Source organism: Oryctolagus cuniculus, chromosome 9 (genome assembly GCF_051225735.1).
Source record: "Oryctolagus cuniculus isolate XC-2025 breed Fujian yellow rabbit chromosome 9, ASM5122573v1, whole genome shotgun sequence".
NCBI lineage: Eukaryota > Metazoa > Chordata > Mammalia > Lagomorpha > Leporidae > Oryctolagus > Oryctolagus cuniculus.
In genome coordinates, this window is record NC_142875.1 from 82244512 (window position 1) to 82270147 (window position 25636).

General features: G+C 43.9%; 1 protein-coding gene across 2 annotated transcripts in view; it reads right to left on the reverse strand.

Annotated features, from left to right (window-relative positions):
* Window positions 1-25636, reverse strand: part of FRY (FRY microtubule binding protein) — a 499640-nt gene that overhangs the window by 349564 nt on the left and 124440 nt on the right. Inside the window, exons 2-3 of one of the 2 annotated variants that reach the window (XM_089304252.1) lie at window positions 23022-23194; window positions 16507-16657 (exon numbers count right to left, since the gene is read on the reverse strand). The gene's annotated coding sequence lies outside the window, so the exon portion shown is untranslated. The remainder of the gene's footprint in view (window positions 1-16506; window positions 16658-23021; window positions 23195-25636) is intronic. The other variant, XM_008273531.5, reaches the window with a different exon arrangement.

Genomic DNA, 25636 nt, shown 5'->3' on the forward strand with positions numbered 1-25636 from the left:
TCTGGGAGGTAGGCATTTCAGCATTGCCTGAGCATCCACTCTGGGCAGAGATCACTGAGAGAGAGAATACAACAGAGAACCAAACTCTTCCATGCAAAGCATGAAGAATTGAGGTAGACAGATATTAGAAGCACAACAAAAGACTGTAAGGAATAATTGATAGAGTTGATACTTTTCAGAAAACCGCCCATCATATTTTTGTAAGACAAATGCTTTAAAATGCATCAGATAAGAGCATTTATTAATTGATAATATGGCTAAAGTAGCCATATGATAGTGACTCTCTGAGATTTGTACTTCAATTATCTTTCAAAAGGGAAATAGTTTTCCTCTAAGTTGAAAATAAAGACCACCCTCATTTTGTCCTGCTGCCCAAATTAATGTGAACTTGCTGCAAACTCAAACTACTCGTGGTGTTAAACATGAAATACTATGGGACCCTGCAAACTCAGGGTGGTCTTGCTGCCCCTGCTATAGTCCACTGGGAGACTGTAAGCCACATCCCCTGTGTTGTCCCTGAACAGCCTCTGTCCTCCATGGGCCTTGGCTAAAGGGGTCACTAAGCCTGTTCAGATAAATACAGCCCTGTTTCTAACAAGAGAAATCCTCTTAAGACTGGAGAAATACGAGCCTTATCCCTTACTAATGAGTGTACCAAAGTTTTAACTGCCAGAGCTTCCAAGAAGTGTGCAATCCTTGCTCAGTAAGATGGCCTGGGCAACTAACTGGATGATGGGGCGGGGGCGGGGCCGGGGGGAGTTTAACTCCAGTTACAATGCCATCTTTCCAGGGCCCTATTTAGAATAAGGTTCACTGGATGTATAAAGGAGGAAGAAAACAAAGTCTCTGGACTCCAGCTGTCTCCTGCAGAGGATGAGTCTTGTTTGATCACAGAGTTCTTCCAAAAAGGCCTGAAGGTCCCCTCCCACAGAATCAAATCATGATGATGCACAGAACACATTCCCAAGCCAACCCCAAACCCAGTGCACCAGTGTCTGACGTTTTAGCAATAATTTCAGATGGTTCCCACGTGCCTTCATGATGACAGTGGGCCTAAAGATCAGTCTCACTGGCTGGCGTTGTGGCACAGTGGGCCATGCCACCACTTGCAACACTGGTATCACCTACTGGAGTGTGGTTCAAGTCCTGGTTCTTCCACTTCTGATTGCAGCTTCCTGCTAACTTGCCTGGGAAGGCAGCAGAAGGTGACCCGAGTACTTGGGCCTCTGCCACCCATTAGGAGACCAGGATGGAGTTCCTGGCTCCTTGCTCCAGCCTGGCCCAGACAGTTTTGGGGAGTGAACCAGTGGATAGAACGCCTTTCACTCTCTGTATGTAGCTCTTCCTTTCAAATAAATAAATAAACCTTAAAAAAAAAAAATGTAAGTTGGCCCTTCGGTTTTGCTAAGCTCCTTGAAAGGTTTTGGATGTGCAACGACAGGTCTGGAAAAGAACTTGGGAGTAGAAGCTGAAAAGAGCGGGACTGCTCTGCATGGTAGAGGTTAAAGAAAGCAAAATTCTGCAGACATCATGGCACAAAGGAATTTTAAAGGATAAATGGGGCTGGCGCTGCGGCTACTAGGCTAATCCTCTGCCTACGGCGCCAGCACACCGGGTTCTAGTCCCAGTTGGGGCGCCGGTTCTGTCCCGGTTGCCCCTCTTCCAGTCCAGCTCTCTGCTGTGGCCCGGGAAGGCAGTGGAGGATGGCCTGAGTGCTTGGGCCCTGTACCCCATGGGAGACCAGGAGAAGCACCTGGCTCCTGGCTTCGGATCAGCACAGTGCGCAAGCTGTAGTGGCCATTTCGGGGGTGAACCAACGGAAGGAAGACCTTTCTCTCTGTCTCTCCCTCTCACTGTTTGTAACTCTACCTGTCAAAAAAAAAAAAAAAAAAAAAAAAAAAAGAAGATAAATGGTAGAAGAAAAGGAGCAAAGAGCCACACGATGGCCAGAGCTTGCAAACTGGTGTCGCTGAGACAGCTTGTCAAGAACAGGGACTCCTTGTGCCGAATGAACGTCTAAGCCCTGATTCTTCTTGTCTTTCCACATGTCCAGTAGAACCTGCCACACACACAGAGGCTTTCACAGGTAAGTTTCTGTTTGTGGAAATCAAGGAAGGGGGTTGAACTTCATTTGTGAAGCCATATAGTAGAGAATAGACAAAAAGAGATGACACTGAAAAAAAAAATCCATAAACCACCAAAAAGACAAACAAAACATTAGCAGGAGCAGGGACTACATGAAGCACAAGGGCACATGTCTCTGAAAAGTTAGAAATCCTGGGGTTGAGCCTGAGACTTTCTACAGAAATCAAATGAAGCCTGACCAATCTTGATGTCAATTGTAAGAGTAAAGTGCTCCCAGGGGACATGCAGGTTCTATGCGGTCACATGAGTTTCTTTTCTTCTATTACTTGAAAACCCCACAAACACCTTTTGGGCCTTTAAATCATATACTTAGAAATCAGCTGTTTCTCATTGATATTTGCTTTGAGCTCTTCTTAGATACCTTCCCCAAGGTGACGACTGTTTCTTCTTTCTTTAGAGCCACAGACTTGCAGTGAGACACCCTTTTAAATGGAGGACCCCCAATAATAATAGGGTGACATCATTAGTCTGGGACTAAATGGAGCCCTGACAACTTACAAAAGTGAACCTGCTTTCTCCCAAATGGCTAAAGAATGCACTTTTCAATGAAAGAGGAAGACCCCTAGCAGCTCCAAAACCCATGTATGGCAGGTCTCCCGTCTCCCTTCATTTTCCCTATCATAAGGGGGTTTGTTCACTGATTCTTAATTAGGAATTTGGTTATGATCTGTGTGGGAAAATGATTCACTTTTTGTTCAGTTACTAAAATATATGGGGCTTTTGGTTATAACTTTTGAATACGATAAAGGAAGACTTCAGAGAACATTTGGTGAAAGAGAACTTGAACCTTTGAACCTGTGAATTCTAAGAATTCTCACCCTGTCTCAAGTTTGCTCTCTTAACATTTAGCAGATGACTTTCCACATGCCTTGGTTTCTTCATTGTGATAAGGGAACAATAACAAACCTCAGTCTGTGAGGACCAGGAGCACCAGCAGATCCTTACCTTTCACAGAGGACAAACCCCTAGGTCGTGAGGAAACGTTTATGTAGCACCCAGGCTTCTCCTGCATCAACTCTCTGAGGACAAGCCTGTTTTCTGTGCATTTCCTAGAGGTTAAGTTATCTTGAACTAAAATTCCCCCTTTAGGGGTGGGTGTTTGGCACAGCAGTGAAGATACTGCTTGGGACGCCGGCATTCCATATTGGGGTGCCTGGGTGTAGGTCCCAGCTCTGTTTCCAAGTCAGGTTTCACGCTAATGCACATCCTAGGATGTGGTTCAAGTATCCGGGTTCCTAGCACCCAAGTTTCCTGGCTCCTGTCTTTGGCCTGCCCAGCCCTGGCTGTTGCAGGCATTTGGGGAGTGAACTGGTTATTGGATACGAGATTTGCTCACTCTCTCTCTCCCCCTCTCCCTCCCTTCCTTTCAAATACATAAAATAATATTTTTTTTTTTTTTGACAGGCAGAGTGGACAGTGAGAGAGAGAGACAGAGAGAAAGTCTTCCTTTGCCATTGGTTCACCGCCCAAATGGCCGCTATGGCCTGCGCGCTGCGGCCGGCGCACCGCGCTGATCCGAAGCCAGGAGCCAGGTGCTTCTCCTGGTCTCCCATGGGGTGCAGGGCCCAAGCACTTGGGCCATCCTCCACTGCACTCCCGGGCCACAGCAGAGAGCTGGCCTGGAAGAGGGGCAACCGGGACAGAATCCGGCGCCCCGACCGGGACTAGAACCTGGTGTGCCGGCGCCGCAGGCGGAGGATTAGCCTATTGAGCCACAGCGCCGGCCAAAATAATAAATTTTTAAAAAGTTACATTAAACTAAGAAGTTCCCTCTCTCTCATTTGATGGCTATCTGCATGCAGCAAAGAACCAGACTATCTTAAGGATGGACTGCAGAACAGAGCCAGCTGAGGTCCAGACTAGGTTCATCTCCCAGTGTCTCCTCCATCATGACTGACAGGCACTTCTTAAAACTTCCAACCCCTGCCTGCCCACCAGCCTGCCCTCACAGTGTCTAGTGCATAATGGTGGACATGTGGGTGTTTTAAAAACACAGGTTGATGCGTGGATCGCTGGCCTCTAGGAAGCACAAGGATGGTGTAGGCATTATTTTCTTCTCACTTTTCAGCTCCCAAATATGATACAGAGATTCTTAAACTAGGTGTCTATGATGAACTCATGACGGATCATGTTCTGGAACATGCAAATAAGAAGATCCTCCGTGTAAGCTGGCTGGGTAAGTTTGTATTTCTTTCTCTTTAAAAAATTTTACATTATCTGAGAGAAAGAGAGATGGAGAGAGAGGCAGATACAGGCACGCAGAAAGAACTGCCATCCACTGATTCACTCTTTTAATGGCCCCAACAGCAGAGTAAAGGCAGGAACCAGGAATTCCATTCAGGTCTACCACTTGAGTGGCAGGAACCCAACTCCTTGAGCCATCACCTGCTGCCTCCCAGAGCGCACAGCAGCAGAAGCTGGAATCAGGAGTCAGAGCTGGGAATAAAATGCAGGCACTCAGATGTGGGACACAGGCGTCTTAACCACTAGGTAAAATGCCTGGCCCTGGTCCGTGTCTGTTGAGCTGCAGAATGAGCATGTTGTGTCTGATGCTCACTAAGGTTCTGTTCAGATCCACAGTCCACAGATTCTTTGATTTCCCATTATACTCACTTCCAGGTGCATTGTTTTTCTTGTTTTGATTCAACAGCTCAAGCACCAGGCACTTTTTGAAGTTTGAGTATGGAAAACAGTAAATCCCCATGACTCAGAGGCATTTCTGTATGAGCAATAATTAGAAGGAAAAATAAGAACGAAACTTTTGAGAAAATTCTAGTTTTCCAAGATACTCTGCCATTAATTGAAGCAACAACGATGAGGACAAAAACTGAGATAAATCGTGGATGTCCAGACTTGGCTGGCAAGGCCCGACTTTGAAGAATCCATGTGACTTTTAAAGAAAGTGTAAACTTCTCCCTATTTGCCCAACAAAGCAATAAAAATATACTAAAGGTACAGTATACTTCCGGCCCAATCATGTTCCTTAAACGCTGACTGAAAAAACATTGCCACCTTGGATGGAGTTAATGGCATTTCAAACATTAAACCCTTTATTTAAAGTCCCAAGCTACACCACAGTTTTATTATGCAGCATTTAAAGAGATGTTCTGTGCCACTCGACTCAGCAATGAGTGTCAGACAGCAATGTGGTAAGTTGAGATTCTAATTACAGAGTACAGCAGACCAGGAGTTTGTCAACAATCTCCTTTGGGGTACGGGCAGAATTCCAGTGAGGTGACTAATATGTATTTTGTGAATACCTTTTACATATTAGTCTATTTAAAATGTTTATTGATTCCAAACTTCCACATTTAAAAGAAATGAAACCATAAATATACCATACTACTATAGCACCTGGAAGAATATGGTACATTCCTTAAAACTTTTTAAATTTTAATTTAAAGGCAGAGAGACCAAGGGTGGGTGTGTGGGGTGGGGAAGAGAACTCTTTCTGCTGGTCTATTTCCCAAATGCCTGCAATAGCTGGGTTTGGGCCAGGCCAAAGCCAGGAGCCTAGAATCCATCCCCACTCTCCTACATGGGTGGCAGGGACCCATGTACTTGAGCCATCACCTGCTGCCTCCCAGTAGCTGCATCAGCAGGAAGCTGGGGTGGAAACAGAAAGAGGACTCAAACCAAGGCACTCCATCCAATATGGAATGTGGGCATCCCACACAAATCTCTAACCACTGTACCGAATACCAACCCTGATGGAGTTTTGAGCCAATTTTTCATTTCCTTCCATACATGGTATTTTCGAACATAATGCAACCAACATGCAATGCTGGGCTTCTGTTTGAACAGCAAAGCTTCAAATATTGGCAATGTCTACCTGTGCTGCCCAGGTATACAAGGCACAGACCATGCTAGAGAAGCCTGCCAAAGAGAGATACAAGGATGACACCATAGCACTTACTGTCCCCTCTGTCGTCCCCACCCTGCTTTGGAGGTACCTATAGAACCTCCTAAGGCAGCAGTGGATAGAGATACGTATACTAGGAGACTTCAAAAAATTCCTAGAAAATGTATGTATTATTAAACAAAAACTAGGCATGTATTTCAATCTTTCTGGCACCAAAATAAACTTACCTTTTTATTTTTTCAAGAACTTTTTAAAATAGCCTTTTATAATTCATACTTCTTGTTTTGGGGGAAAATGAAACTAACCCTCTATTCTTCCTATACCACTCCATTCAATTTTGTGTTAACTAATTATTGGTTTTCTTTTAAAAGTGTATTTACTTATTTCATTTAACAGAGAAAGATTTTCTGTTTGCTGCTTCACACCCCTGGATGCCTACAATGGCCAGTTCTGGGCCAGGCTGAAGCAAGGAACCTGGAGCTCAATCTGAGTCTTCCGCTTGGTTGACAGGGATCCAACTTGAGCCATCACTGCTGCCTCCCAGGGTGATATTAGCAAGAAGCTAGAGTTGAAGGCAGAGGCAGGACTTGAACCTAAGCACTCTAACATGGGATGTGGTTATCCTAAGTGGTGTCTTAACCAGTGCGCCAAATGCCTATGCCAGTTATTTCAAATATTTGGAAATTTGGTCAAGAATGGTCGAGAACAGGGCCGCCGTTGTGGCCCAGTGGGTTGTCACCACTTGCAGCATCAGCATCCCAGCTCAGAAAGCTGGTTGAGTCCTAGCTGCTCTGCTTCCCGGCCAGCTCCCTGCCGATGGGCCTGGGAAGGCAGTGGCTCCTGCACTTACGTGGGAGACTCAGCTGGAGTTCCAGGCTGTTGGCTTCTCCTGACCTAGACCTGGTCATTGCAGCCATTTGGGGTTCACTCACTCTCTTGTCCTCCCTCTCTCAGATAAATAAATAAATACACCATAAAAATGAATGGTTGAGAACTTTGAAGTTTTCGAAGTGTGTAAGAGGGAACAATTATTTACCAGAGCAGCAGCAATCCACTCACGTTCATGCTTCCTCCTTTTGAACCCCTGGGTTTCTTTCAGAGAACTTCTCCCTTTCTCACAGGCCAGCACCAAACCCTGTTTCCTATCGACATGTGGCTTGCTGTGTCTGTGTCCATAAACTTTCAGGATAAAGCCACCTCACATACATGCTGCTACAGGAGGTACCTGGGGATTTGACTCCCACGTGGTGGGATTCTTGTTGCTAGATGGACACATTTCCTCGACTCTCTCTCTTTGTCGCCTTCCATCTCACCTTTCAGTACAGATTTTGTGTTTATACTTTAGGTTGACTCTGAAGGAAACCATCCTTGGTCATATCCCTGCCTTGTATCCATCTGTTTGCATGTGTGGGAGTGTTTGGTGTGGCAATCAGAAAGTGATTTATTGTCAATAAAATGGCTTCTATCATTACTGTAAATACCAAGCACACAGACTTCAGTCACCTGCTTTTCTGTGGAAGAACTTGGATACATTTGAAACAGCAGAGCTCATTCCAATTTTGCAAAAATTAAGGCAATATGAAAGGCTATAACTGGGATATTTAGTGCAACAAAACTGAAACTACACTGCCTTTGATTTAAATTATCCCAGTGATTTATGGCATCCTTTTAAAAAGTAATTATATTTCGACAGTATTTCTTTTGAGACACTGCACAGACTGCTATTTATTTTGGATGGGTATGCTTCAATAACAAAAGAAAACATGTAGCTAGAATTCACCCTGTTTCTGAATCACACAGCTCCTGCATAGCATCCAGTACCAGGGGTGATAGTTACTAACTTTTCTAAATCATTTCTCGATTTCATAGCATTACTTGTGCTGTTTTCATTTTTAAGGACTTGAAATGCCCCTCATCCATCTGACTTTTCTAATCAGCTCTAACAGGCATTGCTACCATCTTAAAAAACCTGTAAAGGGGCTGAGAGAGAGGCCTACTGTTTGGCCCTGTGGAGTGAGCAGGGGTAGAATGATGACCTGTAGATGGGTGGTCTGGCCCATGTATTCTCCTGTCCTGGATTTTGTGGTTATGAGTGGGGGCCACAAACAATTGTATACAATGGAGCTCCAATCAAGGCACCACCAGGAGAGAATACACAAGTTGTCCCTCTGCCAGGAGTTTTGAGGGTGGGAGAGGGTGGGTGTGGGAGAGGCACTGGATGGCAGGGGGCACTGTGGGAGTCTGACAGCGAGAGTTGCTTCCTGCTTCCTACTTGCAAAACATGGAAGATTCTAGGAATAACCTAGATCTTTAAGGATACTTTCTGCTTCTTTTAAGTCAGTCATTCTCAACCAGAGAACATTAAGAGCATGCAGCAAAAGTGTGCATTCTAACAATGCAGTTAGAAGCCTGGCCCCAGCCTGCACTTAGAAAAATCAAACCTCCAGGGCCAGTGCCCGGGGATTCTGGGAAAGCTCCTGCAGTGATTGGGATGTGCACAGCTACCAAGGATCTTCCTAGGAGACTGGAAACCCTTCCCAGAACTGGGTCCCGGGGGAGGACATTCAAATAAAGACCCTTTCCCACTTAGCTGCTTTTTAGTAGGTTTAGAAGAGGCAGAGTTGACAAAGAATAAACAATAACCCCCATCCCAACAAAGAATCCCTGGGAAGGAGGACAGTTAAAGCCCCTGAACTTGCTTGTAAGGAAATGCTTCATTGCCCATTAGGACTTCTTGGGGGCAGTAACGTGGCGTCGGTGTTGCCATTAGCTGATGCCAGAGAGGCATGGATGCCCAAATTCATGCATTCTGCTCTCCTAGCAAAAATTATAGAGGAAAACAGATGACTATGTTCAATGTTGATATTGGGCATTTTGCATGCAATAGATCCCCAAGAAGATAGTTGAGATTCGTTGAATAGATGAAGTCTTCCTCAGGTATACCTGCCATTTAGCCTTGGGTACATATTTTGATAACTTCAAATCTAAAGAAATGCTTCTTTAAGTTGTATTCTTTTTTTATCATAAAAGTTAATTCCTTCAAAACTTTGTCCAGGATTAATTACTCATTATTTATTATTTTTAAAATAAAGATTTATTTATTTAATCAAAAGTCAGAGTTACACACAGAGAGAAGGAGAGGCAGAGAGAGAGGTCTTCCATCTGCTGGTTCACTCCCAATTAGTTGCAATGGCTAGAACTGCACCAATCTCAAGCTAAGAGCCAGGAACTTCCTCTGGGTCTCTCAGGTGGGTGCAGGAGTCCAAGGTCTTGGGCCATCTTCTACTGCTTTCCCAGGCCACAGCGCAGAGCTGGATTGGAAGTGGAGCAGCAGGGACCTGAACTGGTGCCCATATGGGATGCTGGCACTGCAGGCAACGGCTTTACCTGCTAGGCCACAGCGCTGGCCCCCATTACTCATTAATTTCATCTTTAAGCTTCAGACTTCAGTCTTTCACAAGTATCAGCATGGAAGAGAAGTTATTTGATAGTGGAGGGAACACCATCAGTAAATCTGAACCAATGACAGAAGCACACACCATCCATGAGGTTCCTCCATCTACGTGCTTTGAGCTCCTGAGAAGTTTAAAGATATACTTGGTGATCGCTTGTTTAGAAGAAAAGGATTAACTCCATTTAGGATGGAAATTCTAAGAATTAAAATCATGACTGAGAGCCAGCGTTGTAGCATAGCGGGTAACACCACTGCCTGCGATGCAGGCATCCTATAGGGCTCCACTTCCAATCCAGCTCCCTGCTAATGGCCTGGGAAAAACAGTGGAAGACAGTTCAAGTGTTTGGGCCCCTGCTACCCATGTGGGGGATCCAGATGAGGTTCCTGACTCCTGGCTTTGGCCCGATCCAGTGCTAGCCATTGCAGCCTTCTGGGGAGTAAACCAGCAGATGGACGGTCTCTATTCTCTGATTCTCCTTCTCTCTTTGTAATTCTGACTTTAAAAATAAATAAATATGAATTTCAGCATCATTTTTTTTCTAGATCTGAGAAGAATTTCAGGTATTTTGATTGGTATCACATTGAATCTGTAGATTGCTTTCGGAAGAACGGACATTTTGATCACATTGATTCTTCAATCCATGAACACGGAAGATTTTTCCATTTTTTTGTATCTTTTTCTATTTCTTTATTTAATATATTTTTAAAATTTTTTTGACAGGCAGAGCGGCCTGCGCACCGCGCTGATCCGATGGCAGGAGCCAGGTACTTCTCCTGGTCTCCCATGGGGTGCAGGGCCCAAGCACTTGGGCCATCCTCCACTGCACTCCCTGGCCACAGCAGAGGGCTGGCCTGGAAGAGGGGCAACCGGGACAGAATCCGGCGCCCCGACCGGGACTAGAACCCGGTGTGCCGGTGCTGCAGGCGGAGGATTAACCTAGTGAGCTGCGGTGCCGGCCTCTTTATTTAATGTTTTGTAATTTTCATCTCAGGAGACCTTTAATAGCTAAAGCAATCTTATACAACAAAAACAAAGTGGAGGCATCACAATACCAGGTTTCAAGACATACTACAAGGCAGTTATAATGGAACAGAATAGAAACTCCAGAAATCAATCTAAGCATCTGCAACCAACTTATACTTGACCAAGGAGCTAAAACAAATCCCAGGAGCAAGGACAGTCTCTTCAACAAATGGTGCTGGGAAAACTGGATTTTCACATGCAGAATGAAGCAGAACCCCTACCTTACACCTTACACAAAAATCTGTTCAAAGTGGATTAAAGATCTGAATCTATGACCTGATACCATCGAATTACTAGAGAACATTGGGGAAACCCTGCAAGACATTGGCAAAGGCAAAGAGTTCATAGAAAAGACCCCAAAGGTACAGGCAATCAGAGCCAAAATCAACAAATGGGATTACAACAAATTGAGAAGCTTCTGTACTGCAAAAGAAACACTCAGGAAAGTAAAGAGACAACCGACAGAATGGGAGAAATTATTTGCAAACAATGCGACTGATAAAGGATTAATTAGCAGAATATATAAAGAAATCAAGAAACTCCACAACAACAAAACAATGCAGTTAAGAAATAGGCCAACGGCACTGTGGCACAGTGGTTTAAAGCCCTGGCCTGAAGCGCTAGCATCCCATATGGACACCAGTTCTAGTCCCAGCTGCTCCTCTTCCGATCCAGCTCTCTGCTGTGGACTGGGATAGCAGTAGAGGATGGCCCAAGTCCTTGGGCCTCTACATCCATGTGGGAAACCCAGAAGAAGCTCCTGGCTCCTGGCTTCAGATCGGTGCAGTTCAGGCTGTTGCGGCCATCTGGGGAGTGAACCAGCAGATGGAAGATCTTTGTCTCTACCTCTCTCTGTAACTCTGTCTTTCAAATAAATAAAATAAATATATATATAAAAAAGAAATGGGACAAGGACTTAAATAGACATTTTTCAAAAGAGGAAATCCAAATGGCCAACAGACACATGAAAAAATGCTCAGTATCACTAGCCCTCAGGGAAATGCAAATCAAAACCACAATGAAGTTTCACCTCACCCCAGTTAGAATGGCTTTTATACAGAAATCAACAAACAACAAATCCTGGCAAGGATGTGGGGGAAAAAGGTATCTTAATCCACTGGTGGTGGGAATGTAAAACTGGTAAAACCACTATGGAAATCAGTTTGAAGTTACCTCAGAAATCTGAATATAGATCTATCATATGACCCAGACATCCCACTCCCGGGAATTTACCCAAGGGAAATGAAATCTGCAGATAAGAGTTATCTGCACTCCTATGTTTATTGCAGCTCAATTAAGAATAGCTAAGACATTGAATCAACCTAAATGCTTGTCAACTGAAGACTGTATAAATAAATTGTGGAATACTACACAGTGGTAAAAAAAATGAAATCCAGTCATCTGCAACAAAATGGATGAATCTGGGAAACGTTATACTTAGTGAAATAAGCCAGTCCTAAAGGGACAAATACCGTATATTCTCCTTGATCTGTGATAACAAATAGAGCACCTAAAAGGAAATCTGTAAAAGTGAAATCGACACTTTGAGAAGCAATGACTTGAACAGCCCTTGTCTTCACTGTCAAGGAATTTTTTTCTTAATGGAGAATGGGACTGGGAATGGGAGAGGGAGGAGGTGGTAATGTGGGAGTGGAGGTGGGAGGGTAGGTATGATAAGAATAATCACTATATTCCTAAAGCTGTACTTAATAAGATTCGTACTGATTAAATAAATGGTTTCTTTGGGGCAAAATAAATAAATAAATAAAATAAAATAAAAATAAAAAAACACACTGAACTCCAGAACTTAAAAGAAATTTTAAAAAGAAAATAAATAAATCTTTTAAAATATTGTATTTTGTAAAGGGTGTTCACATTTATGTCAACTAAACCTGTTTACCCATTTAATACGATTTTGTAAATTCCTACTCCCAAATTCATATTCTTCTAGATTACATAGAGAAGTAGAGGTACCACAATTAAATATTGCAGGTAAAATGTCTTTTAGGTAGCTACTTTCCCCAAATTATTTGAAAAATGAATGTGAAGTATGGCCATTTCTTATGTAACTGAGTAACTGGATAACCATTTTCCTCCCACACATTTTTTTTAAAGTACATTACCTATGGAGACAATTACAAGTGCTTAAAAAGTATTACTGAAGCATGTTGAATAAAAATAAAATTATGTGAATGTAACAATATTTTCATGGTCTAGATGTACATATATCTAAACTAGTACTTGAGGACTGGAGGGAGAAGCAGTGGGAGTTCCCCAGTCTAATGTAACCATGTATTAGCTATTGAGCAACAGATGGAAATGAACTGCGTTTAAGAAAACCTGTTTAAGGCACTTCTCAAAATACTTATATGCTAAGTCTTAGATTCATAATCCTGTATTTTCCTTGTATGTCAAGGAGAAAAGCCTAAAGAGGGGCTATAAATCTAATATTTTATGCATATACTGAGTATACTATTGGTTCTTGTATTGTTTGTAATATATATATATAAAATATATATAAATATTATAGCATTAGCATTTTAGTTTTCCCTTATAGTACTTAGCAATGACCTCATTAAATTTTTTTTTTTTTTTTTTTGACAGGCAGAGTGGACAGTGAGAGAGAGAGACAGAGAGAAAGGTCTTCCTTTGCCGTTGGTTCACCCTCCAATGGCCGCCGCGGCCGGCGCGCTGCGGCCGGCGCACCGCGCTGATCCGATGGCAGGAGCCAGGAGCCAGGTGCTTTTCCTGGTCTCCCATGGGGTGCAGGGCCCAAGCACCTGGGCCATCCTCCACTGCACTCCCTGGCCACAGCAGAGGGCTGGCCTGGAAGAGGGGCAACCGGGACAGAATCCGGTGCCCAACCGGGACTAGAACCCGGTGTGCCGGCGCCGCTAGGCGGAGGATTAGCCTAGTGAGCCGCGGCGCCGGCCGCTCATTAAATTTGATTTTATTTCTTTTTAGAAAAGAAAATGAAGCAAAATAAAAATAAAACCCACCCCTTTTAATAAACTTGTCTAAGGCATAAATGTTACTGTTTAAGTTATCAGGGTACTTCATTTGTTTTTGCATCAATGTTTTTGATTAAGAAATGCCATAAATAACTAATTTTAAATCAAAATATTAAATGTTGACTTTTAGAGATTTTGAAGGGAGATGGCATTATGGGACAGTGGGTTAAGATGCCACCTGCAATGCTAGCATCCCTCATCAGGGTACTGGTTTGAATTCTGGCTGCTGTGCTTCTAATCCGGCTCTCTGCTAATGCACCTGAGAAAGCAGCAGATAATGGCCCCAGTGCTTGGGCCCCCGTCACCCACAAAGGAGACCTGAATGAAGTTTTGGGCTCCTGGATCTGGCCCAGCACAATCCTCACCATTGTGGCCACTGGGGGAGAAAACCAGCAGCTGGAAGATCTCTGTTTCTTCCTCCCTCTGTGTTTCAAATAAATAAAGTAAATCTCGTTAAAAAAAAATTGAAGTCTAAAATGTCTTAATGCTTAAGCACATTAACTTAAGTGGTTAATTCATTTATAATGTCATATACAAGCTGTTTTTTAAAAAATCACAGGAGGAAACCAATTATCTTCCTATTTCAAGTTTTTGTTCAAAGAGAAGCTCAAGGGCTGGATTTCCAAAAGCAAAGCTTTCAAAAGACAACTCGGCAAAAATATTAAACACAGCAAGGCTACAACTAATTTTATTAAGCCCAGACATGACTGTTTCTAATACTGTACAATTTTCAAAGATCTCACATGACTATATTCTTAAGTTTAATGATTCACTTTGAAAAAAAAATGGATATTACAATGAAGAGTTTCCATGTCATTCTTTCTTACGAAAACATTAAAATTAATAGGTCTTTTAGTCGTGCCTCATTATATAGAATTTAAATTAGCAGATGGTCTGATTAGCAACTCTGGATAACTCTCTAGCTGTGAAGATTTGACAGTGTTACAATTTCACCTTCCCTACCCACGCATTAGAAGAAAAAGTACTGATTATGAAGAGCCACATCTGTAATAACACAGGCAGCCATAAGTGTAGCATTTCATGATCACACATTCTCTTCTTTGGGATTAACACAACCTTGAAATTGGCTCTTGCATTCCCATTTCAAAGGTGAAGAAACGGCTTCTGAAAAATGAAGCTCTGGAGCTGGCGCTGTGGTGCACTCGGTTAAAGCTCCAGTCTGAGGTGCTGGCATCCCAAATGGGAGCTGGTTTGAGTCCCGGCTGCTCCACTTCCAATCCAGCTCTTTGCTATGGCCTGGGAAAGCATGGAAGATGGCTCAAGTTCCTGGGCCCCTGCACCCATGTGGGAAGACCTGGAGGAAGCTCCTGGCTCCTGGCTTCAGATCAGTGCAGCTCCAGCCATTGAGGCCATCTAGGGATGAAGGGAGTGAACCAGCAGATGGAAGACCTTTTTTTCTCTGCCTCTACCTCTGCCTCTCTGTAACTCTGCTTTTCAAATACATAAATAAATCTTTTTTTTTTTTTTTTTTGACAGGCAGAGTTAGACGGTGAGAGAGAGACAGAGAGAAAGGTCTTCCTTCCGTTGGTTCACCCCCCAAATGGCCGCTAGGGCCGGCACGCTGTGCCAATCTGAAGCCAGGAGCCAGGTGCTTCTCCTGGTCTCCCATGGGGTGCAGGGCCCAAGCACTTGGGCCATCCTCCACTGCACTCCCTGGCCACAGCAGAGAGCTGGCCTGGAAGAGGGGCAACCGGGACAGAACCGGCACCCCAACCGGGACTAGAACCCGGTGTGCCAGCGCCGCAGGTGGAGGATTAGCCTAGTGAGCTGTGGTGCTGGCCTAAATAAATCTTAAAAAAAAAAAAAAAATCAGGTTCTGACTTGACCCGATTCCTTGTGTGGTAGAGACAGAGGATTGGAACCTGAACCTAGTTCTGAAGTAGATACTGACTCTGAAATTCCCAAGATGAAATCCCTTTGTGAGAGGAGAGGGTCAAAGCCCAAGACTCCCTGAGCTTTGACCACAGAGCATGGTCTGCTTGGAAAGTGCCTGTTCAAGGAAGTTATAGGCAAGGGTGTGGCTGCTGGAGTGGTTGTGACACAGTTCTTCTTGTATATCATCTTCCACCTTGCCTGACTACTTCCCCAGATCTTAAGCACCCAACACATGCAAAATGCTGTGGGCGGGTGTTCAGGAAATGCCCTGGTGTAAGAAACATGCTTCCTGACATCACAAAGGATAACCATGAAGGGAGGACAACAGGACACAATGCCAGGCAGCTCTGGCTTGGAGGTCCTAACCAGGTTCTCCACGCCCCTTGAAGGTACCATGGAGACATTACCAAACACGCTCATCTACAGGTTCCAGAGTGACAGAGCTCTGACACAGAGCATGCCACAGCCTGAGCATCCTTTTTCTGAAATGCTTAGGATGAGGAGCGTTTCTGATTTCAGATGTTTTTGGATTTGGGAATTTTGCACACAGGTTATAAGGTATCTTGGGGATGGGACCCAAGTCTAAACACCAAATGCATGCTTCCTGTAATCTTATACACAGAGTCTGAAGGTTAGCACATCTGCAATGCACTGTGACCTCACATGAGGTCCAGTGTGGAGTTTTCTACTTACGGCAGCATATTGGTGCTCAAAAGTTCTGCATTTTGGATTTTTTAGGTCAAGAATGCTCAAGCTGTGAGTGGGGAGGCATGTCCAACCACAGTGGGCATCACTGTGTCTATACGAAGGCAGCTCTCAGGAGGGAACCCCGATGAGATCTCCACCCTCACCGTCCTGCAGCCTGTTCACCCTCAGAGAAGCCAGAAAGCACCTCACTACCATTAATCTTATGACTACCGAGCATTTCAAAAAAAATCTATGCACACCCAGAAAAAAGAACAAAGAAGTTTTACTTTCAAAATTCTCAAAATCCATTTAATTACAAAAACAACACAGTTTTAAATAACTAATTTTTAGATTGTAGACTTTCAAAGAAAAAAAATACCTCGGCTTTGGTATAGAACTTGGACTTGCAATGGTAAAATTAGCCCACCTGCTGGCTGTCTGTCATGTGAGTCCTGGCCCGGGTTCCCTACTCCTCTCACCCGGGAGCGGTCCCCTCACACTTGCCCGCTGTGATGGGCAGAACCTGGAACTGCCTGTTTCCTCCAAGCAGAAGGCTCCTTGCTTTTCACAACAGATGACTGTAAAATCGATAGGATATTTTTTTTTAAACTTTTATTTAATGAATATAAATTTCCAAAGTACGACTTATGGATTACAATGGCTTCCCCCCCATACCGTCCTTCCCACCCACAACCCTCCCCTTTCCCACTCCCTCTCCCCTTCCATTCACATCAAGATTCATTTTCGATTATCTTAATATACAGAAGATCAGCTTAGTATACATTAAGTATGGATTTCAACAGTTTGCTCCCACACAGAAACATAAAGTGAAAAATAATAGATGATTTTTTTTAAATGATGATGAAATCAGAGCAGACCTATTGTCATGTTTAATCCCAGTGAGAGTCAAGTTGGAAATTGATAATTTCTTTTTTTTTTTTTTTTTTTTTTTTACAGAGGATCAGTTTAGTATGCATTAAGTAAGGATTTCAACAGTTTGCACCCCCATAGAAACACAAAGTGAAATATATTGTTTGAGTACTCATTATAGCATTAAATCTCAATGTACAGCACATTAAGGACAGAGATCCTACATGAGGAGTAAGTGCACAGTGACTCCTGTTGTTGACTTTACCAATTGACACTCCTGTCTATGGCATCAGTAATCTCCCTATGCTCCAGTCATGAGTTTCCAAGGCTATGGAAGCCCTCTGAGCTCTCTGACTCTTATCTTGTTTAGACAAGGTCATAGTCAAAGTGGAGGTTCTCTCCTCCCTTCAGAGAAAGGTACCTCCTTCTTTGAAGACCTGTTCTTTCCACTGGGATCTCACTCGCAGAGATCTTTTGCCAGAGTGTCTTGGCTTTCCATGCCTGAAATACTCTCATGAGCTTTTCAGCCAGCTCCGAATGCCTTTAGGGCTGATTCTGAGGCCAGAGTGCTATTTAGGACATCTGCCATTCTATGAGTCTGCTGAGTATCTCACTTCCCATGTTGGATCACTCTCCCCTTTATTTACTCCATCGGTTAGCGTTAGCAGGTACTAGACTTGTCTATGTGCTCCCTTTGACTCCCAGTCCCTCCACCATGACCAACTGTGAACTGAAATTGATCACCTGGAACAGTGAGATGGCATTGGTACATGCCACCTCGATGGGATTGAATTGGAATCCCCTGGTATGCTTCCAACTCCACCATTTGGGGCAAGTCAGCCTGAGCATGTCCCAAATTATACATCTCTTCCCTCTCCCATTCCCACTCCCATGTTCAACAGGGATCACATTTCAGTTAATTTTCAACACTTAAGAATAACTGTGCATCAATTACAGAACTAAACCAGTCATATTAAGTAGAACAGATAAAAAAACTACTAAGAGGGATAATGTATTAAGTTGTTCATTAACAGTCAGGGCTATGCTGATCAAGCCACTGTTTCCCATAGTGTCCACCTCACTCCAACAGGTTTCCCTCTTGGTGTTCAGTAGGATATTTTAAGAACTAGCTGATTAAAGACACCAACTTTTTGGTTTGCTCAAAAGTGCTGAATGAACAGCTCACTTTACCTGGCACCCAGACCCCCTTTCTTCCAGGTTCAGATGAGATACTCTTTTTAACCTGCCCAGCTGTACCCAGTAGGTACAGCATCTGTGAGCACTACTCCTCTACCTTCCCTGTGCTTTCACTAACTGAGCCAGGCCCACAGCTCTGGGTGCAGCTGATGGAGTTCTTGCAGAAGGAGGGAGACCCAGGCTCTTGATGTGCTATGACCTGGAGCTCAAGGCCTGGTCTCTTGAGATGCAAGGCTGTAGAGCCTCAGCCCAGTAGCTCACACTAGCATTCTATGGCTATGGATTCCTGAAGCAGAGAGAAAATGTTAGGGTTTTATGTGTGTGAGTGTGTGTGTGTTCATATAAATAAGATTTTTTAATATATAGGATTTTTCTTTTTTATTTTATTTATTTGAAAGGCAGAGTTATAGAGAGAGGGACAAAGACACAGAGAGAGATTCTCCATCCACTGGTTCACTCCCCAGATGGCCGCAACAGCCAGGGCTGGGCCAGGGTGAAGACAGGAGACCAGAGCTTCTTCTGAGTCTCCCATGTAAGTGCAGGGGTCCAAGCACTTGGGCCATCTTTCACTGTTTTCCCAGGCACATTATCAGGGAACAGGATAGGAATTGGAGCAGCAGGGACTTGAACCTGCGTCTATTTGGGATGCCGGCATAGTAGGTGGTGGCTTACCCCAGCGACACTACAATGTTGGTGCCAATTTTCTTTTCTAAAAGTCATTGCTGTGACCATGGGATTCTTTTGTTCCATTATTTTAGAAGTGTTTAGTAAGTTGTACAATATGCAAGGCAAAGAAAACTCTTTTCCATCAACTTAGATCAAAAACAGTTCTGGGCCGGCAGCGCAGCTCACTAGGCTAATCCTCCGCCTTGCAGCGCCGCACACCGGGTTCTAGTCCTGGCCGGGCACCGGATTCTGTCCCGGTTGCCCCTCTTCCAGGCCAGCTCTCTGCTGTGGCCTGGGAGTGCAGTGGAGGATGGCCCAAGTGCTTGGGCCCTGCACCCCATGGGAGACCAGGAGAAGCACCTGGCTCCTGCCATCGGATCAGCGCGGTGCGCCAGCCGCAGCGTGCCGGCCACGGTGGCTATTGGAGGGTAAACCAATGGCAAAGGAAGACCTTTCTCTCTGTCTCTCTCTCTCTCTCACTGTCCACTCTGCCTGTCAAAAAAAAAAAAAAAAAAAAAAAGCCAGTTCTAATCCCAAGGCCTAGGTTCCTGGCATGTAGTAAAATTCGAACATATTTTTCAACGAGTGAATGCCACCCTCCAAAAAATAGTGCATTTCTCCCCATATCCGGAGTTCATATTGTTATAAAAAATCAGTATAAAAATCAGTATAGAGATCTTCCCTTATGATAACCTCTACTTGCCAATTAATTCTTTCTTGGAGCTAGAATCTAACAAGCCCTACAGGACTGACATAGCTTCATAGCACATCGGCTAATTAACCACCAGGTGTTGACTGGACACTTACTCTGTGAGCTCCTCTCCTACTTCAAGAAAGTAGAAGATACAGTGCCTATCTTCAAAGTTTCTAATGAACCGAAGGTTAATAATATAATGCAGTTAGGTGGCCAAAGAGGGGGTAGCATAAGGAGAACTGAAGGAAGCCAGAGGAGGAAGGCTGGGTGATCTGTAGATGATGAAAGACTAGCATTGAGCCCTCCCACGTCCAGGTAGAGAATAGAACAAATGGCAGAACAAAGATTCAGGGGTATGTGTGAGTGTGTGTGTGTGTGTGTGTGAGTGTGTGAGTGTGTGAGTGTGTGTGTGTTGAGAGGAGGCTGGCATGCACAGAGTCTGGGAGAGGGCTAACATGCATACAACCCAAGAGTTAATTCCATTCAGCACAATTTGAGTCAACTGGATAAATATTTATTGAGTGCATACTATGTTCCAGGCATTGTGGTAGGTACTAGGTATACAATGGTCAACAACACTGATATGGTCCTGGGATCACTGGCTAGTGGGAGATACAGACAAGTAAACAGAGAATTACAATGCAATGTGATAAGTGCTGTGATAGGGAAAAGCCCAGGTGTTACAAGGACACAGAATCAGCAACCCAGATGTGGGAAGTCTTGGAAACTTCTTGGAAGAAAATTTGTCTAGCTGACACATGAAACCAAAGTAGGAATTAGGTGACACTGCAGGTGGAGTATGGAGTATGGGAGGGCAAGCATGAAGGGACACATGGATGTGAAGTTGGCTGTTCATTGAAACATAAGAGGAAGGAAGGTAGGTATGTGGCTGGGGTGAAAGCAGTAGACATATTTTGCGTCTATTCTATTCACATTAAGAAGTTTGGACTTTATCCTAGGAGCAGAGCTAACCTTAAAGAATCTTAAGCAAGAGAATGAAACATACTTTTCCTTTAGTTATCTGCAGTGTGAGATGGCCGAAATAGATCAGCACAAAAGGGTAACCTAGAGCTCGATTCCTGAAGGCTTATCCTTGACACGGTAAAAGAACTGAATGGATAGTTCTTGAATGAATGATAAATGCATGATCAACCAACCAGCTCATCATTTAAACAGGACTGAACACGAGACTCGAGGTGGATAAAGTTGTCCATATTATGTGTGAGAGTCAGAGAGAAGACTGGTCAGAACACCAGTGTGTGTCCAAGTTCCTCAGCTGAGGGATAGCAACAGCTGGCAAAGGAGCGTAGTGGGATAGAACAGAAACAGCTCTAATACTGGAGTCAAAAGATCCGAGTGTGGGCCCTGGCTTTGCCTTGCAGTAATTCCGAGATGCTCCTTAATTTCTCTGATCCTCAAGTCTCATATTTATTATGCATGATTTTTATGTGCAACTGCCTAGCGACATAAAATGGGAGTGGTTATTAAAGTCTGAACCTTTCTCCTTTCAGGTAGTGTGTTGGCACTGTGACAGGAGAGGTGGCCCAGTGGTGTTTCCAAGTCAGCCACTGTACAAAGCAGTTGGCACAGACTGCATGACAGTGTGGTCGTGATTCTATTGAAAGGGAATTTAGAATTCAAGTGTGTGACATTATTCAGACTGTGGGCAGGTTAACTCTCTAACTTGTCCACTGAAGGCCTTGGCAGAGAGTTTGGAAAAGCGCATCTGCTGCCATGCCCAAGGACAGCATTAAGGGCAGAAACAAGCAGAATAAAAGACACAGTTGAAGGCCATGGAGGTCAGTGGAGCACACACCTAGCTACGCAGGTAGGGACGTGGTTCAGATTAGAACTCAGCTCCCTGAAGTTCAATGCTCTTTTCATGATTTCACCTTGCCAAGTTATTTATGTGAACTCAAGATCTTGGAAAGCATAACACACAGATCCAAGTTAGGAGATCTGCTCACCACTGTGTCCCAGGGCCACATGACCTGACCAAAGAACTCAGCAGAACAGAACTGTGGCTGTAAGAGTGAGGTGTCCTTTTGGGATCTGGGGTTTGGAAAGGAGGAGAAGCCTCTGTGGTGTGTGGGATGGGACTGGTTCAGTGGTGGTTGAGAAAAGTAGATGAATTATGACCCATGTGGATTCAGATGTGTTAAGTCAAAGGATAAAAGAAGACAGCTAAAGAGCAGAAGGGGAAGAACAGCCTGGGAGAAAGCACTAGAAGAAGTGCTGGAGACTCACCTCATCAGAAAGTGCTTCAGACCAAACTGTATCAGGAGAACTAGCCAGACCTCAGTTGCCCGGTACCCTCAGGAGAGCAAAGGGAACAGGCAGAGAGTGGCTGGGCTTGTTAGGAACTGTGATACTTGAGTGCTTCTCGGTGCAGCATTTTGCTTTTATGACCTCCTACACTTCCTACCACCCCTACTGACCGCCACCCCCGCCCCGGCCCAATAAACTCACACCTGCTGGCCCATTCTATTGGACTTTGCTTGTCTTCTGAGAAAGAGTTTGATACCAGGCAACATCACTGAACCAAGAGAAAAATCCACTAGAGTCACAACTTGCTTGAGAAATGTCATTTCTGTTTTGTGCCCCTGAGTCCCCTCTCTAAATCACCAGCCAGCTGTTTCCTAAAACAGCATAAGCAGTCAACTGTTAGGCGAGCCAACATAACTTTTGTGACATAAAACTTGACTGAATTAATTTTCCATTTTCTATTTTTATAGGCTTACCCCTGGGCAGTTGAGTCTAATCTCCCTTCCATTAACAAGCTCCAATCAATCAATCAACCACAACAAAAAGGTCATTTGTAGGTTTTCCTGGAAATTCCAATGCAAACAGTATTGAAATCAAGTTGACTAAATAATTCAGACTCTCCAGGAATCACTTAGATAGCTCAATTAGGGTTTGCTGGCACAGGTATCTCACACGCTCTACACAGCTGTAATAATCCCGCATAGACATCTGAGGCAGACATCAGAGTCCTTTTATCAAGATCACAATCCATGTGTCTCCTGTTCTCTAATACGTTTCACCATGCACATGGTTTAATTGAGCCCTTTGCTACAAATGGTTTTCGGCTCTGATGCAAGACAGGAATTCGAAGCATGCATTGGAGTATTTAATGGTGTTAATTTCTGGCACACACAAACATCAGCTTCACTCAACAATCCAATAATCTTGCAAAATAAAACACACCAGAGAACGAAATACAGCGCAGAATTCTTTAGGATTGCAAGCAAAACAGTTCCACACTCTTGCTGATGCTTCCAATTTACACAGATCCTTAAGGATGTCACAATTCATAAATTAAAAAAAAAAGGAAGTGCTAGGCTGCTTTTAGATTGAAGAACTCTCCTGTTGCACCCAAATATGCCTACTTGGCTCCTTTATCCCTCAAAGGTCTCCCAAGTTCATGTGAAATTCACATCTGACTGTAACAGATCTATAGCTCTTGCTTTGTTTTGTTTAGTTTGAACTGGACAACATAAACAAATAATTCTTACCTGGAAATATGGAGGGTCTCTTTTTGGGGCGCCTCAGATGAACAGGTTCCAGATTCTTAATGTTTCTTTGAAGTCTTCCTCTAATGTCATTTCCTATGAGAAATTCAGGTGGCAGGCTACTCCGTCTCGATGATTTATAATCATTTGGAGATGAATTTAGTCTGTTCTTCGTTCTGGAATATAAATTGCTGTCATCAACTGCCATTGTAAGAGACACATGAGAGACTCTAAGCCAAAGTCCCCAAAGCCAAAGGCAGTGGCGGCAGCAGCAGCAGCAGCAGCAGCGGCAGCAGCAGCAGCTACCGCCGCCACCTCCGCCCCAGACTCCAGGGTTCTCCTGCTTGACTCTGCACTTGCTCGGGAAGCTTAGCAAGTTGAGAGGCGTGGACTTGAACAGGTGTAGAATTACTAAGTAGCTCCTCCTTTCCACAGTTAATAGCTTGGGGAAAGAGAGATTGCAAAAAATAAAAAAAAAAAATCATTAGGTGCAAAAGATGGGGGAATCTGAACAGATGAGACATCACTAGCTCGTACTCTGGTGGTTAGTAAAACAGTGGTGTCACGATTGCTATGTGAACTATCTGTTTTATTGGTGCAATGCCAGAAAGTAAATACAACAATTCACTATTTAAGCATGAATGTCTATGCAAATTGCAAGACTTAGTGTTTTTTTTTTTCTTATTGTTGTCCAAACTTTTAAGAGATTTTAAACAGTTTGGGAGGGAGAATTTTAACATTCCTTCATACCTCTAGGTTTCAAACTGCATCCATACCCAGAACAAACATACTTCTTTGTTCAATTTCTCATCTGGTCTGCAGCCAGCTGGAAGTTGGCTGGAAGAGGGAGATGAGAGATGGCTGGTGATGACCGGGAAGGAACCGGTTGTGGGTGTGTGTCAGGCAGCAGTGCCGGGAACCAGGACTGCTGGAACCCACCCCTTCCATCCTGTGCTCCACCTGGCTTCTCTGGAAGCTCACACTGTCTGGCCTGGGGAGGGGAGTCAGAGATCTAGCAAACATGCTGTGGCCAAACAAGTGCTGACAATCTGGACTCAACCTATAAGAAGTCAATGCTGTCTTTGCATTAATTCTGCTTAGCTCTCAAGTGAAATAATGGTCAATAGATTTGACAGTCTGAGAAAAACCAGCATTTCTTCCCTAAACATTCCTATTTGACCCATGGCATATTTTCTTTCTTTTCCAGATTTTGTATTTTTCTATCAATTGTTCCCACCCCTCTTACTTTATTTACATGGAAATGTTCTGCACTCTTTCCTTTAGCTGACTCTGCAGAAATCTTAACTCTATTATTTATCCTGCCCAGCTCTGCCCAGGGCTGCATCCATCTCCAATGTCAGTCTCTCTCTCTCTCTCTCTCTCTCTCTCTCTCACACACACACACACACACACACACAAACACAAAAACACGTACATCAGTGTTCTGTCTGGCTGCAGTGTGAGTCCAAAGACAAAGAAGATCAACCTGCTATTTTTCTTTACAGTGCTTGGGATCGGAAGAGATAGACTGTGACAAAGGATTTAGGGGTTGCTTCGGAAATCACTGTTTACTTTGCCTTCCTGGATACCAGACAGGTTTCATTAGTCCTCAGAATGTAGGAACTGAGGGGCAAGCTTTTGACCTAGAACTTCAGCTGGTGGTTAAGCCACCTGTGCCGCACATCAACCCTCGGCTTCAGCTCGTGACTCCAGCTCCCTGCTAATACAGAGCAAGCGAAGCAGCAGGTGATGGCCCAAAGAACTGGGTCGCCAGAGCTGCAATGAGTTCCCCATTCCTAGCTCTGGCCAGCCCAGTCCAAGCCACTGCAGGCATTTATGGGGCAGACCAGCCAATGGAAACTCTGTCCCTCCCTGTCTTCCTCTCAAATAAATAAAAACTAAACATAAATGTAGGAGTTGGGCTTCTGGACCTAATTGAGAACGCACTTCCATGCAAATATACATCTATTTCTCTATTTTCCTTATGCCCTTTAGGGAACAGGCCTTCAAACAACAATAGACATTTTTGAAATGAGAAGCATTTTTTGTAAGTATATCCAGATTAGAGAAGCTACTATAATGCAGCAAGTATAATTATAATCCAACAATCATATTTACATAGCAGATCATTACAATACTTTTACCAATGCTGAGAACTATCTACATCATTTTCCTTTTTATTCTGTCAGGTAGAAATGCACCATGAACTTCAACGTTACATACTACTTTGGAAAGCCTGCGAGACTGCTTGAATCTCCCTTACTTTCATGAAAATACACTTTTGTCTTGTAAAGAAATGAAAGAGTAAAGCATTTTCAAAAAGTGTGACAGAACGATTTCATAGAAGAGAACATACATTCCCGCCAGCAAACCTCAAGAACGCTGTTTCATTTTGAAGTCCATAGCAAGGCAGAGTCCTAGGACACAAAAGATGGGATGCTAATGGGGAGACTTGTGGCTTTGGGCAGCAAGACGCTCCAGCTATTATGTGACTCTTTCTTTCTTAATTCACAGTATCATCACAGGCTACATAAGCCTGTATCTGAGAGAAAGGAGAAGTCTCTAAGGAAAGGTGTTATTATTACACGCAGTGCGCCCATATAATTTTGCCTTTGCTC